Genomic DNA, 6,000 nt, shown 5'->3' with positions numbered 1-6,000 from the left:
CCCCAAGGCGTGGTGAAGGCAGTTTTCTCGGCGTCCTCTTCATCCATCAATACCTGATGATACCCAGCGTAACAATCTACGAAAGACTGTATCTCGTGTTTGGCACAATTATCAACGAGGATGTGGATGTTGGGCAGCGGGAAATTATCTTTAGGACTTGCTCTGTTCAGATCTCGGTAATCTACACATACCCGAGTTTTCCCGTCCTTTTTTGGTACTGGAACCACATTCGCCAACCATGTTGTATATTGGACTACCCGAATCACTCCCGTTTTCAGTTGTTTGGTGATCTCCTCTTTAATCTTGTCGCTGACCTCAGTTTTGAACTTTCGTTGCTTTTGTTGAACTAGAGGACAATCAGGATGAATCGGCAATTTATGAACCACTAGATCAACACCTAGTCCCGGCATGTCATCATATGACCAAGCAAACACGTCTTTAAATTCAAAAAGAAGTTGAATTATCGCCTCTCGCGTTTTCTTGTCCGTGTGAATGCTTATCTTGGTCTCCCGGATTTTTTCCGGGGTTCCTAAATTTACCGGTTCAGTGTCATTCAGATTTGGCTTAGGTTTATTCTCGAAATATTCCAACTCTCGGTTTATCTCCCTAAAAGCCTCTTCCGCATCATATTCTGGTTCTGGGTTCATTAATTCGCAGTTAAATAACTCATTGTGATCTGGGTGTGAAGTCCGCAAGCATGTCATATTTAAAGCCGCATTATTATGACTGAAAAGAAAGATAAAAGGAAAAATAACAAAAATCAGAACAAAAGAAAGAATGGGAAAGCAATGATGATTTTTTTTATTTTTCTTTGGAAAGTTGGAAGACAACAATGTTTACAACTTAGGAATTCAAAACAACAATTGAAAAGAAGAAAACGTTCAAGTTATGTCCTGGAGATAACTTGTGACACAGGAAAGGTGGCAGGACAGGTCTACCCGGACTTCCGTCTAGTCGGGAATGGCGTAGCCTCCCAGTTTTGAAGTTTGGCGTTCGGCCCCATGTACATCATCTCAGCAATGCTTGTGCCTTCACCTGGTTGAACCATGTGGACCTCGTAGAGTATCTTTCTCATCGCCCCACATATCTCCTCGATTTCCTCAGCTGTGAAGACCTCATCATCTTTTTCTTCAGCGTACCTTGGCCTGATGAAAGTTGCATATAAATCCGGCAGTGGTTGAGGTAACTTCCAACCCTCATTTTTCCTTTTCTTTGCCCACTCTTCGTCTGCTGGAGTAGGTTTGAAACCTAGTCCAAAAGGTTTCTTGGTGACTGGCAAGGTAATGGGTTCTGTTATTCCCTGAAGGGTTCGTCCAAGCCCCTTCCCTGGCCTAAATCCGTGCCGGATCATCTCTTTGGCCACCATAACCGAGGCGTTAGACAAGAAAGGCTGGGGGCAGGGTATTCCCTCTTCGTGCTGCTCTGCCAATACAATCTCAAAAGCTTGATAGACCGTATGTTCGCTCCCTTCTCTCGGTTCCAGATATGGGGTGGATGGGTCCCGATAAATAGCATGCTCATCTTCCCCATGGACCACGATCTCTCTGTCTTCGTACTCGAACTTCACCATCTGGTGAAGAGTGGAAGGTACGGCTCCTGCCGCATGGATCCAAGGTCTGCCAAGGAGAAAATTGTAGGATGTATCCATGTCGAGCACCTGGAAGGTTACTTGAAATTCGACTGGTCCTATGACCAACAACAGGTCTATTTCTCCCATGGTATCTCTCTTGATGCCGTCGAAAGCCCTTACGCAGACATTGTTGGGTCGGATTCTTCCGGTCCCAATTTCCATTCTTTGTAGTGTGGAGAACGGGCAAATGTCAACGCCTGAGCCCCCATCCAACATTACTCGCTTGACATAATAGTCTTCGCATTTAACTATTAGATGCAAAGCCTTGTTGTGTGCCGCTCCTTCCGGGGGTAGATCGTTCTTGCTGAAAGAGATTTGGTTGACGGCGAAGAATCTTTCTGTCATCCGCTCTAATTGTTCTACCGAGGTTTCAACTGGCACATATGCTTCATTCAGAGTCTTCAGTAAGATCTTTTGATGCTCGGTCGACCTCATTAACAATGACAGCATGGACACTTGCTCGGGGTACTTGCGCAGTTGATCTATCACTTCGTAATCCGGCATTTTCATTTGTTGGAAGAACACTTCCGCTTCTTCAACACTTACGGGTTTCTTTGGCGGGAAGCGCCTTTGTGTGGCGTTGTTCAGTTCTTGGGTATTTGAATACCTTCCAATGAAAGTATTTTCTGGAAGTTCTCCCATGACCTCTTTACTTTTGTACATTACCAAAGTCTTTTGATAATTCCACGGCACTGTGGACGGGTTGGTCATTGGCTTTTGTGGCACGCGTCCGATAACCACTGGCTCATTCAGCCGAGGTGGTTGAATCGTCCCCCGGACCACATAGGCCCCTTTCGGCACGTACATAGGTTTTGTCTTTTTGATTCCGAAGTTCTGCGTCTTCTCAGATCAACCTCGTGGTATGTAAAGAACTCCACCCTTTACCGGTACCACTTTCTTCTCCACCTTCTTTTCAGGCACTTTCTTTATAGCTTTGGCCTCCTCCCCCTTTTCTGGTTTCTGGTCTACTTCGGGCCTCTTCCCCGTGTCGACAATGGCAATTATGGCTTTCAGAGCGGGGTCGAACTCTTTGTCTTCACAAATCATTCTGATCAGCGGCCCATTATTGTGAGCAGGCAATGGATTGTTAGTCACATTTGGGATCTCTTCGTCCCTTAGCACTATTTTCCCTTGCTCTATCAAATTCTCGACCACTCTTTTCAACGACCAGCAGTCATTTGTATCATGTCCCTCGGCCCCTGAATGATAGGCGCATCTGACTCCAGCTTTGTAAGAAGGTGACGTCGGGTTTTGCCTTGTTTGAGGGATTGGTTGCAAGAAACCCAATTGGACTAGCTTAGGGAACAAAGTAGAGTATTGCTCACCGATGGGCGTGAAAGTCCGCCGTCGAGGTGGCTCCTGAGGGCGAAAGTTATTCTGCGGGGGTTGTGGGTTATAGTGGTTGCGGTAAGGAGGCTGATTTCTGGGAGGTGGAGCTGGGCCTCGGTTGGCTTGTTGTGGTGGATGGGCATAAGGTTGGGCATTCATGACCATATAAGGTTGATGAGCATATGCCAGATTTGAGTGGGGGTAGTAGTGTTGTGGGGTTCTTTCCGGAAAACGGGGCCTGGGATGACGATACTCCCTTGTTTCCGAGGCTGCCATAGTCGTTTCTTCCTTCTTCTTCCCTCTTGTCATTCCTCCGGACCCGCTTTGGACGGCCTGGGAGGTCGCCCTTATGGCTGCTTGACTCAGAATCCTACCTGTTTTCAGACCATTTTCCACCATCTCTCCAATCTTGATCGCTTCCGCGAATGGCTTACCCATGGCTGACATCATGTTTTGGAAGTAGTCAGACTCTTGAGCCTGGAGAAAGGTAGTGACCATTTCCACTTCATCCATGGGAGGCTTTACTCTTGACGCCTGTTCGCGCCACTTAATAGCATATTCTCTGAAGCTTTCTGAAGGTTTCTTCTTCAAATTCGACAGAGAATTTCGGTCTGGCGCAATGTCGATGTTATACTGGAATTGTTTCACAAAATCTCTGGCGAGATCATCCCATATATGCCATCGGGACATTTCCTGGTCCATATACCATTCTGAGGCTATCCCTACTAGACTTTCCCCAAAATATGCCATTAGCAGTTCTTCTTTTCCGCCGGCTCCCCGCAATTGGTTGCAGTATTTCTTAAGATGTGCAATGGGGTCACCGTGCCCATCGTATTTCTCGAACTTCAGGGTCTTGAAACCCGCTGGCAGGTGCACGTGAGGGAACATGCACAGGTCGGCGTAAGAGACGCTCTTCTGTCCGCTCAATCCTTGCATATTCTTCAAACTTTGTTCAAGGCTTCTCATTCTCTTGGCAATCTCATTTTGTTTTGCAATTCTGGGGTTCTGATCCTGCCCGGGTGCAAGTTCGCACTGAGGCGGTAGAGGATTAGTGCTGGTAGCGAACCTAGTTGGTTCTATTGAGAACGATGGTGCTTGGAATGTAAAAGAGGATGAGTCAAATCTTGGTTTGTACGTGGTAGGTTGTGCCGTAATCGGGCAAGGCGATGCAGTAAAGATGTTCATGCTTGCATCAGTTGATGACATTCGGGGATGAGGCTCAGAAGGCGATCCAGCAGAGAAGGCTGAGGTGGCTGGGTACCCGAATGGGGTAGCAGGATAATTTATGGGGACATTAGAAGTCCCACTTGACCTGGAGAATAATTCAGGGAATCCGGGGACGACACTTGGCGGCTCTTTCCCATTATTCCAATCGTCCAGCATTTCCAACATGCGGAGCCGTAGGATTCTATTTTCCTCCGCAGTTGCGGATTCAGGTGTGAGGACGGCTGAGATCGAGCTTTCCTCGGAAACAGGGATTGTTTGCAATGGAATTTCTGAAGACATTTCCACACTTCCTTTTGACCTGGTGAAGTAAGTGTGAGTACTGCTTCTGGTCCTAACAACAGGTAGTTGAACACTTCTCCTTGACCTCGTGAAGTATGAGTGCGAGGCCAGACTTTCACCAAACCAACCGTCTTCCCAAAAACCCTGGAATACTCAACGACAAACGCACGGTTAATTTGTAGCAAATAATAGATAGTTAATCTCACGTTGGGCATGATGCACCTATACAGTTAAGTGGATTACTATATGTTTGCTACGAGAGCATGCGTCATTCCGGCATTTTTCCTCTTATTAGTTTTTCCCCTTCTTTTCTTTTTTTTCTTTTCTTTTTTTTTTTGTTTTTTCTTTTATTTTTTTTTCTTTTATTTTGCAATAAAAGAAATACGACCGGATCCGATGAGGATTGCCTACGTATCACGATGCCTACGTGAATCAGATCATTACGTAGTTCGAAAAACACAAATGAGCGTAAAAGAAGCAACCTCTTTATTGTTGAAATGGTCTATTACAAACTACTTTTTTGCAAAAGAAAAAGCGAACTTTGAAAATAAACCTAGACTCAAAATAGACTAAAAATCACCCTGATGGGAAAAACAAGCAGAAGATGCTAAGATACAGATTTGACCTATGAATGCATTATGGTTTTAAAAATTGGTGTCCGCGGGGCATCGTTCGGCCTCACCGTGGTCCTAGGCGTGAGATCCCTCTCAAGTTGCTCCAGCTCATGCATAGTCTGCTTGACATAACCCATTACTGCCGAGAGGACGGTAACGCTAGACATGTTCTCACATCGTAGACATCGTCTGGTGATGGCATGGGCAATGGCCTTGATCCTATCCCTGGTTTGCTTTTTCTCTACGAGTAGGCGTTTTATCTGATCGCTACATATCTTGAATACTTGAGCATCCTGTATATGCTGATGCTTCAGTCGCCGTACTTCCAACTTTATCTAGGCTATTGAGTCGTACCAGTATCTGCTCTCAATTTGGAAATCCTTGGCCTGATTAGCTGCTTTGATCTCAAGTGTAGCCATCTCTCTCTTCATTTTAGCAATAGTCTTCTCGTGGTCGCCTTCCAATTGATTCAGGTATCGGCGATGCTCATCTGCTCTTGTATCCCATTGTGCCCTGAGCTCTGCTATGACGTTTTCAGATTTCTCCAAACCATCTTGCCATTCACTGATTTCACTTTTTAGCCTTTTTATCAGCTGCTCGTCTGATCGACGCCTTGGCTGTTTATCCGCATCCACCCTTATCTGTTTGATCTGGGCTCTGAGCATTTCGTTTTCCTGAATTAACCTGTTCCGCTCTCCCAGATTGGTAGCAACTTGTATGTTGTGCTCATATTTCAAGCTTCCCACTTGTTGCTTTAACCAGCTGATTTCGGCGCAATAGCCTCTTTCCTTTGCTAACCAATCCCACTGTCTTTGCGATGATTCGGTGAAATTCCGGATGTGGGGTCTCTTAGTTGGCCTTTCATGCTCAAGTTCCCTTCTATACCATGCAAGGTAACCTGGCGCCGTCTCTCCTTTGGCT

Source organism: Nicotiana tabacum, chromosome 20, assembly GCF_000715075.1.
Source record: "Nicotiana tabacum cultivar K326 chromosome 20, ASM71507v2, whole genome shotgun sequence".
NCBI lineage: Eukaryota > Viridiplantae > Streptophyta > Magnoliopsida > Solanales > Solanaceae > Nicotiana > Nicotiana tabacum.
The sequence above is the reverse complement of the archived record's forward strand: the minus strand, read 5'-3'. Positions refer to the sequence as shown.